Below are 10,937 nucleotides of genomic sequence, written 5' to 3'. Positions count from 1 at the left end.
TAAGGAATTTATTCCATGACTTTTCAAGATATCCCCCGACTATATTGACCTTTGACATGGTGTCATGTCACCCTCTCAATACAACCATTTGATACACTCCGAGATTTAGAGACGCGTAAGGGTTCATTTGGTTCCATACTCTCAGAGTTACAGACCCACACACATTAATGAACAGTACTTAACAACAGGCACGTTCACACATAGACATCAAGGGGGTTGGTGTCGTGCCCAGAAAATAGCTGATCTACAAGCTCTTAACGTGTCACAGCGTGACACGTTGACAGCTTGTAGATCAGCTATTTTCTCTCAATACAACCATTTTATACACTCTCAGAGTTACTGACCCGTAAGGGTCCATTTGGTTCCATTTGTACAGTCTCAAAATCTAATTATTGTCTTAGGAATGCAACAAAAAACTAAACTATTCAAGTCTCCATGGCATGAGTAATCAGTAGAAAAAGTCATTTTGGGGTGAACTACTTCTTTAAGGTTACATAGTTACAGGGAAGTATGAAAATGGGGGGAAAATACGAAAGTACCTTTGTGTACAGCAAAAAAACAAGCAAGGAAGAAGAATCAATACAGAGCAGTTGTAAACGTAGGTAATAAAACCAACAGAAAAGAATAAAGAGTTGAGAACAGTCAATGCTACATGGGACACATTGGGACAGCTCCACTAATCATGTTCAACCCAGATTTAACACTAAAAAAATGCTCTAATTTGTTCTCCAGCTATACCACCATCATGTAGAACGCCCTCCCGCAGGCCTTAAAGGAGTGCAAATCCATAGCCTCCTTCAAAATTGGTTCAGACAGCTGCTACTCGAGACTTGTAAATAGACTAAGCCCCTGTCTGTTGATTTTATCGGCCTGTTTTTATTATTTTCTTTTCTGCTTTTATAGTTGTTATCCAATGCAAAGTACTCTGTTCTATCCATCTGTCATTCAATGTTATATGAGATACATGAAGTGGTTCCTGTGTAAATAAGCCGTAAAGCATTACTAGGATCTCCTTTTAGTTGATATTTTACCAGTGAACTGTACTGTCATGAAACTGTACTTTTTCCTATTGCAAACCTCTAATAAACTCTTCAAAGTGTCACAACATAACACACATAGTAATACTTACAGTACTACTTATCAATGCAGAGCGAACAATAAAAAGTGACTCTAATCAAACAGTCACTGATCCATACAGTAGTGTAAGTGTCTCACCGTTAAGTCAAAGACATGCAATAATACTTAAAAAACTACTTAAAAGTGCAGAGCCAAACAAAGTGTCCATTGGTCAGTGCAAAGAGCAGAAGTGAGGTGATGATGTGCTCCCAGCTAAAAGCACACAGGAACCTCTCCCTCGGAATGTCATAGAGCTCAGAGTCATTGACAAGTATTATTCCATAGACTGCATTATTATATTATATTATATACATATTATGTTATAGACTATTCTACATGTGCAGCAGCACAGTTCACACTCACTGTGTGAGCTGTGTTTACACTTTATAGAGAATAAGACAGAAAACAGTAGAATTTTAAAGGCTCTCACCTTCTGTCCTCCTCACTCAGTGGTCTTGCACTGCCGGACCCTGGCCCTACTCACACCATGTGTCCTGTTTGAGACTCATTTAACACACTCTGAAGAATGTGACTTCTCCTCCCACTCTCTCTCTCTCTCTCTCTCTCTGTGTGTGTGTGTGTGTGTGTGTGTGTGTGTGTGTGTGTGTGTGTGTGTGTGTGTGTGTGTGTGTGTGTGTGTGTGTGTGTGTGTGTGTGTGTGTGTGTGCGTGTGTGGGGGATGGGGCAACTTCACGAATAGCAATAGCACACACACACACACACAAACACACACACACACACACACACACACACACACACACACACACACACACACACACACACACACACACACACACACACACACACACACACACACACACACACACACACACACAAAGCAGGGACCCCTTAGCTGAGAGAGAGATGAAGCAGGGACCCCTTAGACTGCTTAGAGAGAGAGAAAGATGAAGCAGGGACCCCTTAGCTGAGAGAGAGATGAAGCAGGGACCCCTTAGCTGAGAGAGATGAAGCAGGGACCCCTTAGCTCACCGTACTAGTGGACTTTCACATTGCCATTGTGTCATATATAGTAAATATGTGTCATACATTGATTGCTGCTATTTGTTCCAAAAGCTTTATACCCTGACTGTATAGGAAATCATGGAAGGTCGACCTTTTTCAAACTCACCCTTTTTTGAAATAGGACATCTCACCCCAGGGCACAGAAAACTCACCCCAGGACTGCAGAAAACTCACCCCAGGACTGCAGAAAACTCACCCAATTTATCTGAGAACTTTAGTTACTAGTTACTTTGCAGACATACATTATAATGTTATAAAACATGCATTAAATACTTTATCCCTATTTTATACCTAGGCTATTTGAAAATAGTCGATCTACAAGCTCACATGGGGCATTAGAGCGCAATTTGCATCCTTGTGATCAAAAGTATTAAATAACATTCTTTTGTATTTGTTGCATTCCTGGTCTTAGGAATGCGACAAATACAAAAAAATTACCAGAGGATACTTACTGTAAGAGATATTTTGAGCTGATCACTATATAGGATGCAAATGGTGCAGTAACGGCCCATTAACAAGCTTGCAGATCAGCTATTTTCGGCATGTAACACACATATTGCCTATATTCAGGCTTCTTGGAAGACGTAGGGAGGAGGAGAGGAGATTCACGCAAAGAAAGATGAGAGGACGGGCGCCCAAAATATGATCTGCGTTGTATCTGCGTTGCGTTGTAAGCTTATAGATAGGCTATATTTCTGGTAAAGAGATGGTGTTTATAGCAAATAGCAGTCAAAGAAATGTGGGTCCCTTTTTTCTGAGAATAGAGGGTTTAAGCTTGTACCGTAGATCGACTATATTTTTGGTAAAGATTTGGTGTTTATAGAAAAAAGTCAAAGAAATGTGGGTCCGTTTTTACTGACAATAGAGGCAGTAGCGTAGCGACCCCCCGCAGGGCCCCAATGCGAGGTTTTCACCACAGCCCCCGGACCGATCCTTCAAAATGGACCCTATTCACGTCCCGCCCACTCAGCAACTTCCTGGTGCTGACGATCTCCTAGACTGGAGTGAAATTTCGAGAGTGAGATTTCCACGACTGGGGGTGAGATTTCCACATTTCGAGGTCGGGATTTCCTAGACTGGAGGTCGTCATTTCCCGGGTGGGTTTTCCGCGATTGAGGTCAACTTTGAAAAAGGTCGGCTTTTCCTGCTACTCTCACCATGACTGTCAGTGATTACAGTTTTTTTCGATTGCTAAAACACGTTTTTCAAAACTGCACACACAAAACTCCAAAAATCACACACAAATTGCTAAACCTGGCATCCCTTTGCAAAACAACTCTTTGCCATCAAATCTCATCCCTTCCTTGTATATACTTACTGTTTGTTTAGACTTACTGTTATCTTTTTCTTTTCTTTATATCTACTGCATAGTAGCCTACTGTGTTCTATTTGTCTGTCATTCAATGTTATATGAGATACTTAAATGGTTTCCTGTTGAAATAAGCTTAGTCTTTTCATGGATCTCCTTTTAGTAGACCTTGTACCAGTGAACTGTACCGTCATGAATCTGTACATTTTCCTATGCAAACTTCTAATAAAGCCTTCAATCAATCAATCATAACACGTTCACAAAATGGAACTCGTGTTTTCATTTGGTAGCCTATACACACAGCCATATTTTCACTGGACACACACATGCCATTCATTGAATAAACACAACTAAGCTTTTGGCTGAACACTACAAAGCATGTACAGAACACTGAAGAGCAAAATTGAAAACACAATTATAGAAATGGAACACCCTGAATGAATGACAATTACTCTGGTAAATGAACCAATTCCCTTTTTGTAAAACTAGCCCTTACCCGTTCAAAGATATGAGCTCCAAAATGATGTGCAGTGTGTGGGTTATGGGATGTACACTGTGCACACAGTATATGAGGGATGGAAAGTAACTTTAACTGGTGCTTGCATGATGTAGGAGCATCAATGTAAGAAACCCGTTTCGTTTGTAATGGCTACAGAGATACTGTCCCCCCCCCCCCCCCCCCAGAAGTAAAGGTTGTGAAAATTGTGCCTAATTTTTGCTTTTTGTGTTTTAGCAATCGGGAAGAAAAAAAAAAGAAAAAAAAACTGTAAGTGATCCTGGGCCTACAACTAATGGCCACCAGGTGGTGGTGTCTGTCTTGATCTGAATCAGGTACGGCTCATTCATACAGTGCAGTCAACCACAACATTATTTATTGGTTTGGTACTATGAAATAGCCTTATACATTACAAAGAAACACTGATATGCACAAGGTTAAGGTAGATCATTTGTGACATAGAGCCTTACTGCTTTCCCCTCTCTTATCAAATGTATTTGTATAGTCCTGAAATTATGTGTGGTAGCCTATCATCTGAGAAGGAAGCACACAACAGCAATCCCTGGCTGTCTCCAATGTTGGGCACAATGATGTGCTTGGGATACGTTATGGATTCATTGCTACCTTGAAAAAATGTAATAAAGTGATGAATCCAAGAATCTGACCCTGACCCCCTGCCATGATGTATCCCAGGGGTGGGAGGGCCACTATATTTCCATCTTCACTCCAGAGGGCCACATTACATATTGCTACGTTCTACTTTGTCATTCTAGTATCTCATACAAAAGAAGCAAAATGCGTTTTGAGCTTGTAGTTCTGCTATTTTTGCTTCTTTTGAATTGGAATCCTGAATTATTTTTTGTTATTTTTTAATTGGAATCCTGATTTCTTTTTGTTATTTTTTAATTGGAATCCTGAAATGTAACATTTTGATTTAATTCAAACACATTATAGTTATATACTCATATTTAACTTTATGAACCTAAATACAAATACATTGGACATAAAATAATAATAATAATACTACTATACTAGTCATTAAAGGGGAAGACCAACCATTTTCAATATTAAAATATGTCATTATATACCTTAGAGGACTTGTGTGGAAATAGAAAAAAAGTTCCCCCCCTTCTGTGTTCTCTCCTCTATAAGGTATATTGATGACATATTTCAATATTGAAAATGGGTGGTCTTCCCCTATTAAGCTACTAATATAGACTGATGGAATTAAAGCAGGCCATGTTTGGAATTGTAACAGCTGAAATCAATATTATATCAGTATATACAGTATTAACCAGCAGGCCGCATTAAGTGAAGGTGGGGGCCGCATGTGCATGGCCCCCGGGCTGCCAGTTGCCCATGTATGATGTAGGCCTATCCATGATGTATTTTTCCTTTGTAAGATAGCTCTATTCATCAGATGAGGAGAAGGCACTGGAGCAGCTTGATCAATTAAGCCTCTTCATTAATGGAAGGTGACAGATAGGACAAGATGTGACTGACGTTTCAATGTTAAAGGGATATTTCACTTAATAAAAAAAAAACTTTTGGTCATTTTATCGTATAATCAGGCTTTTATGAACACCCTGAACAGTTTTTGATTTCAGATCCATCTCAGAAAATTAGAATATTTTGTAAAAAAGCATTGCAGATGCCATAGAACCTCAAATCATAACTGCCTACGGAAACTTCTCATAACTTCAGAAGGTTAACATTTCTCTATTATAGATCCATGTTTGAGTGAACTTGTGTAATATTTCAATATTTTGAAATATGGACTTTTGCTATTCATGAGCTGTAGGCTATGCCATAAAAATTCAAAATGTTAACTTCACTGAATCTAGAATAATATGACATTTAAAACACACACACACACACACACACACACACACACACGCACACACACGCACACACACGCACACACACGCACACACACGCACACACACGCACACACAGTCACAGACACACACACACACACACACACACACACACACACACACACACACACACACACACACACACACACACACACACACACGCACACACACACACACACACACACAATAATATAAACTTATGTACTGAGCACTGCATGACGTCACTGCGGAGGATGGTATCGTGACGTAGGCAGTTCAGTTCAGTTGCTTAACGAAATCTTGAGAAGGAGGGAACCGGATGTAACAGCCAGATGTGGGGGGTTACACACAGACGCGCGCGCGCGCTTACACACACACACACACACACACACACACACACACACACACACACACACACACACACACACACACACACACACTTGGGCATGGGAAGAGTGTGTTGGGCAAGAATTTACATTAATAAGGACAATTAGGCCCATAAAGCGTCTCCAAGCACGCATAATAATGGCATTTCAAAGGAGTCGCCTATAATTATAAGGAAATCAATTATTTATCAAAATCTTCTATAGGCCTATAGCCTAGGCTACGATGATTATTTATGAGAATGATCAGTGTAATTAACAGAAATCGTCTAGATTGCTACTGAATTCCAACAATTAAACAGCTTTAGAAACCGAAGGCGAATGGAGAGAGAGAGAGAGAGAGAGAGAGAGAGAGAGAGAGAGAGAGAGAGAGAGAGAGACTCGACCAGGGTAGACAAGACAGCCAGCTGGTGGTGTGCACCTATCCGGGCTGGGTGTCTTTTCTTACTGAGGGTTTTATTCATAATTCACCCATAAAGTGTAATCAGTATTAATTTACATGAAAACAGCAGCGCGCACAGTCGCACACACTACAGCAGTCGAATCGCAACAGAGGAGGATTTTTGGATGATTTCACCGTCACTGAAACGCGCACTGGAGGCGCAGCCACCACCACCACCACACGTATGGACCGCGGTTTATTCCCAACGAGGGTGAAATGTTGAAATATCATGCGTGCAGCGGCGGCATCGCACCATCATCAACGACAGCTTTGGCGTGGTTGTACTTCTTTCACTGACACTAGTAGTGTGGGCTGGCAGGGAGGAGGATGGACGGACGGACGGATGGAGGACTGATGGTCGCCCTCGAGATCCCTGTAACTGTAAGACAGACCGACATTTATAGGTGGGAGGCTGGCTGTATGTAGTGTGTCGTAAAGACAAGATAGACCCTCTCCATCTGTCTAGTGTCTCCTCTCGAGCCGCACAGCACAGCACAGCACAGCAGCAGCAGCCCGAATAGAACGCTTCTGTCAGCCTGCTGGAAGCACACAGCGAAAGGACCAGTCGTCGTATTAGAATCAAACTACAACAATGGGGTGAGTTTGATTAACATAACATAGCCTAATTATGTAGTATGGTTTGTTCTCTCTCTCTCTCTCTCTCTCTCTCTCTCTCTCTCTCTCTCTCTCTCTCTCTCTCTGTATTCATAGCAGCCACTGCTGCCTCATGGCTGCATGTGCCTGCATGTGAACTTCTCATATACATATATGTATGAAATAAGCCTATAGAATGCACCATAAAAATCCTAGTCCATAATTGATATACACAGTCAAATACTCTGTGTTCTTGTAACTATTTGAGTGTATACACATGTAACCCATAATGGACAAGAAGGGGCCATTTGGTTACACTGTACACTCTGACATACAAAAATACTCTGGATTACAATGATTGGATGAATTATCAATAAGGATTTGTATGCATGGTCTTGGTCCAAGTACCGACTGTACATGTTAAGTGGGTGACTGGTGTCAGAGTTACTAGGGCCCAAGGTGGAGGGGCCTTCAATATTTAGAGATTGAAAAATAACAGATCTACAAGCTCACAGCGGGGCTGCGAGCTTGTAGATCTGCTATTTTTGAAAAGTCGTGAAAATGTGTGCAAATCTTTGAATAGGATATGTATAGGATATGTACATTTGTAACTCGAATTTGGCTTCTGGGGGGTCCCTGGAACTAAATGTTTTGAGATGGGGGTCCGTGGCCAATAATTTGGGGGGTCCTTCACATGAAAAAGTTTGAGGTGAGCACCACTGACATAGAAACATATATAGGTTTTTCAAAAAATATGAAATATTCAAAGACTTGCACTCATTTTCACGACTTTTCCAAAAAATAGCAGATCTACAAGCTCGCAGCACGGCACTCGGTGCTGAGCTGTGAGCATGTATATCTGCTATTTTTCAATAGTTAAAGCACAAAATGTGAGTGAATCCTTGTACCCAGGGCCCAGAATTTGGTGTGACACCCCTGTCTGGTGTTCTTTCAGTGGAGCCTATGTGGGCCTTGAGGTGATGTCCTCAATAACCGTCCACAGACCCTCAATGTATGGTTGAAAGCTTCAGCTACAATTCAGCGTTTGCCTCTCAAGTCAAACAGTGGCGTCAGTTCAGAAAAAGCTAAGGTATGGCAACATGACTGGTGCTTCGCGCGCGTGCAAGACACCAGTCATGTTGCCATACCTTAGCAACAGGCATGATACATTTATTTTAAGAAGTACATTCTATTTTTTCCCCTGTTTCTACGGTTTCTTGGGCTGGATATGGCAGCCTGGAAAAGTGCAGCTAAACTTGGCATGTTAGTAAACGTGCCACAATTAACTCATTCTGAGCCCAGGACATTAACGGATTAGGGGGTCCAGAGTGCCCCCTCCCGGCCCCATTAACGGCCATTGTCTTATTTTGAAGGCCAGAAGTCCAGACGGTCTGACGTCATCGCATCGTGCGACGGAAGCGATCGTTGTTTATGTGGAGCCATGCTGGATTTGCCTCGGAGTATTTATACATGTGTTATATAAGCGAGCATCTGCCTCCATCTTCGCTTCTAAAGTGTAGTTTTGAGATAATGGACATTAAAGATGAGATCCCCCGTCCACCTCAATGTTATGGGATTACTATTTTGTGCTCGTGAGCCTTGATGATGATGAATCAGCGACGGATTTTCGTCTCCGGACATCCGGCCATTCTACTCGGTAATGTACTCAACGTTACAGTAATATATTACTTTTCGCGCGACATCGCGCATTCGGCACTATAAGTACTCGAGTACTTTTCGCGCGACATCGCGCGTTTGGCTTTTAATGAGTTAACAATAATGCATTGCAGCTGACCTGCGGAACCTGGGAATATAGCATTTTGTCAAGATTGTGGAGAATAAAAGTGCGGAGAATATAATTATAATACCTTGTTAAAGTGACCATTTTGTAAAATGTTGCATTTGTAGTTATTTTACTGTAATTTAACAACATAATAACCAGCACAGATAGACAAAGAGACATTCATGGAATTGTATTTAAAAGTAACTTTTATTTTCCCCCCTGGACCCAAGGTATGGCAGCTGCGTACCCCTGCCATACCCAAATTGACGCCCCTGAAGTCAAAATGCCTCTTGCATAGATAATGCGGTGTGGCACATATGAGGGTGCAAACCACCAGGGGTGGAAAAAAGTACTCACATATTTTACTTAATTAAAAGTATCAATCCTGCATTGTAGAAATACCCTGTTAGGGTGCCCTCACACCAAAATACCTAGAGTGGAATCCGCCAATGCATTTCAATGAGAATGGAGCGTTTTTTGCAGAAATCCTCTGCTGGCAAAAAAACGCTCCATTCTCATTGAAATGCATTGGCGGATTCCACTCTAGGTATTTTGGTGTGAGGGCACCCTTACAAGTAGAAGTCCTGAATTCAAAATGTACTTGAGTAAAAGTACAAAGGTATTGGCATCAAAATGTACTTAAAAGTACTAAAAGTAAAAGTAAAAAATGTTTGAAAATATCAAATCTCTCTCTATTTTCAAATAGCCAAGGTATAGAATAGGGCGAAAGTGATTAATGTATGTTTTATAATATTATAATGTATATCTGCAAAGTAACTAAACTAACGTTTTCAAATAAATGTAGTGGGGTACAATATTTGGATCCGAGATGTAGTGGAGTAGAAGTAAAAGTATTGGAAATTGGAAATTCTCAAGTAAAGTACAAATGCCTCAAAAGTGTAACAAAAAAAAGTACACTAAAGTAGTAAATGTAAATGTAGGTTACTTAGTTACTTTACACCACTGTGTGGCACATATATGAGGGTGCAAACCACCAAACCTTTAGAAGTAGGATATTGATAATTGTATTACACTAGCCCAGTGTTTCTCAACCTTTTTTCTGCATGTGCACACTTTTCATGTCCCAAGAATCCATGGGCACACCAACATAAGACAGGGGGTGTAAATATCGTCACTGTTGGGAAGAAACCTTGTATTTCCAAGTTTCAATTTTGTACGTTTCTTCGCAAAGTAAAGCCCTGCTTCATCATACAAGGCTGTCGCACAACAGTAGTGAAAACAGACGATCTACAAGCACACAACTTGTGTGCTTGTAGATCGGCTGTTTTCACTAGTTTAAATCATTTTTAAAATGATAAATACAATACTGGCTTTCAAGCAGTTTCAAGGGGCACACTTGACCCTTCTCAGGGGCACACCAATGGTCCCCAGGCACAGTGGTTGAGAAACACTGCACTAGCCGATGCTTGCATCCAGAGGGACTTACAATTACAGCGATACGTCTTAATTGATAATATAACTACTTAAGGACACAACCAGAGTGGTAAGCTTGCCTCACACTGGGTACAATTTAGATGACAGTCTCCACTGCATGCCACTTATTCATTGAGGTAAGTCAATAATATATTTATTTACCATAATGGCATGTCGACCAGTCCAAACACCAGATTACAGTGGAGGACCAACTGACATCTATCTGTCTGTCTGTCTGTCTGTCTGTCTGTCTGTCTGTCTGTCTGTCTGTCTGTCTGTCTGTCTGTCTATCTATACTGTGTGTTATATATGGGACAATTTGAAACATAACATGTTTCTTTTCGGGCATTTCTTTTGTACATTAATCGCCATGATTACAATGCGAGGCTGTATGTGCAAACTCGCACCTCCACACCCACTCACAGACACCCATTATCCACTTGCCCACTCAACCACACAACCACTCACATGCTCACCACCAACAAACCCACGCACGGCGCA

The 10,937-nt window shown here is 41.2% G+C and overlaps 1 protein-coding gene across 1 annotated transcript in view; it reads left to right on the top strand.

The window, feature by feature from the left end:
- Nucleotides 1-10,937, top strand: part of gstt1a (glutathione S-transferase theta 1a) — a 308,697-nt gene that overhangs the window by 169,517 nt on the left and 128,243 nt on the right. The gene's annotated exons all lie outside the window — the stretch shown is intronic.

The sequence above is a fragment of the Nannobrachium achirus genome, assembly GCF_963921795.1.
Source record: "Nannobrachium achirus genome assembly, chromosome: 12".
Classification (NCBI taxonomy): Eukaryota; Metazoa; Chordata; class Actinopteri; order Myctophiformes; family Myctophidae; genus Nannobrachium; species Nannobrachium achirus.
The sequence above is the reverse complement of the archived record's forward strand: the minus strand, read 5'-3'. Positions and strand labels throughout refer to the sequence as shown.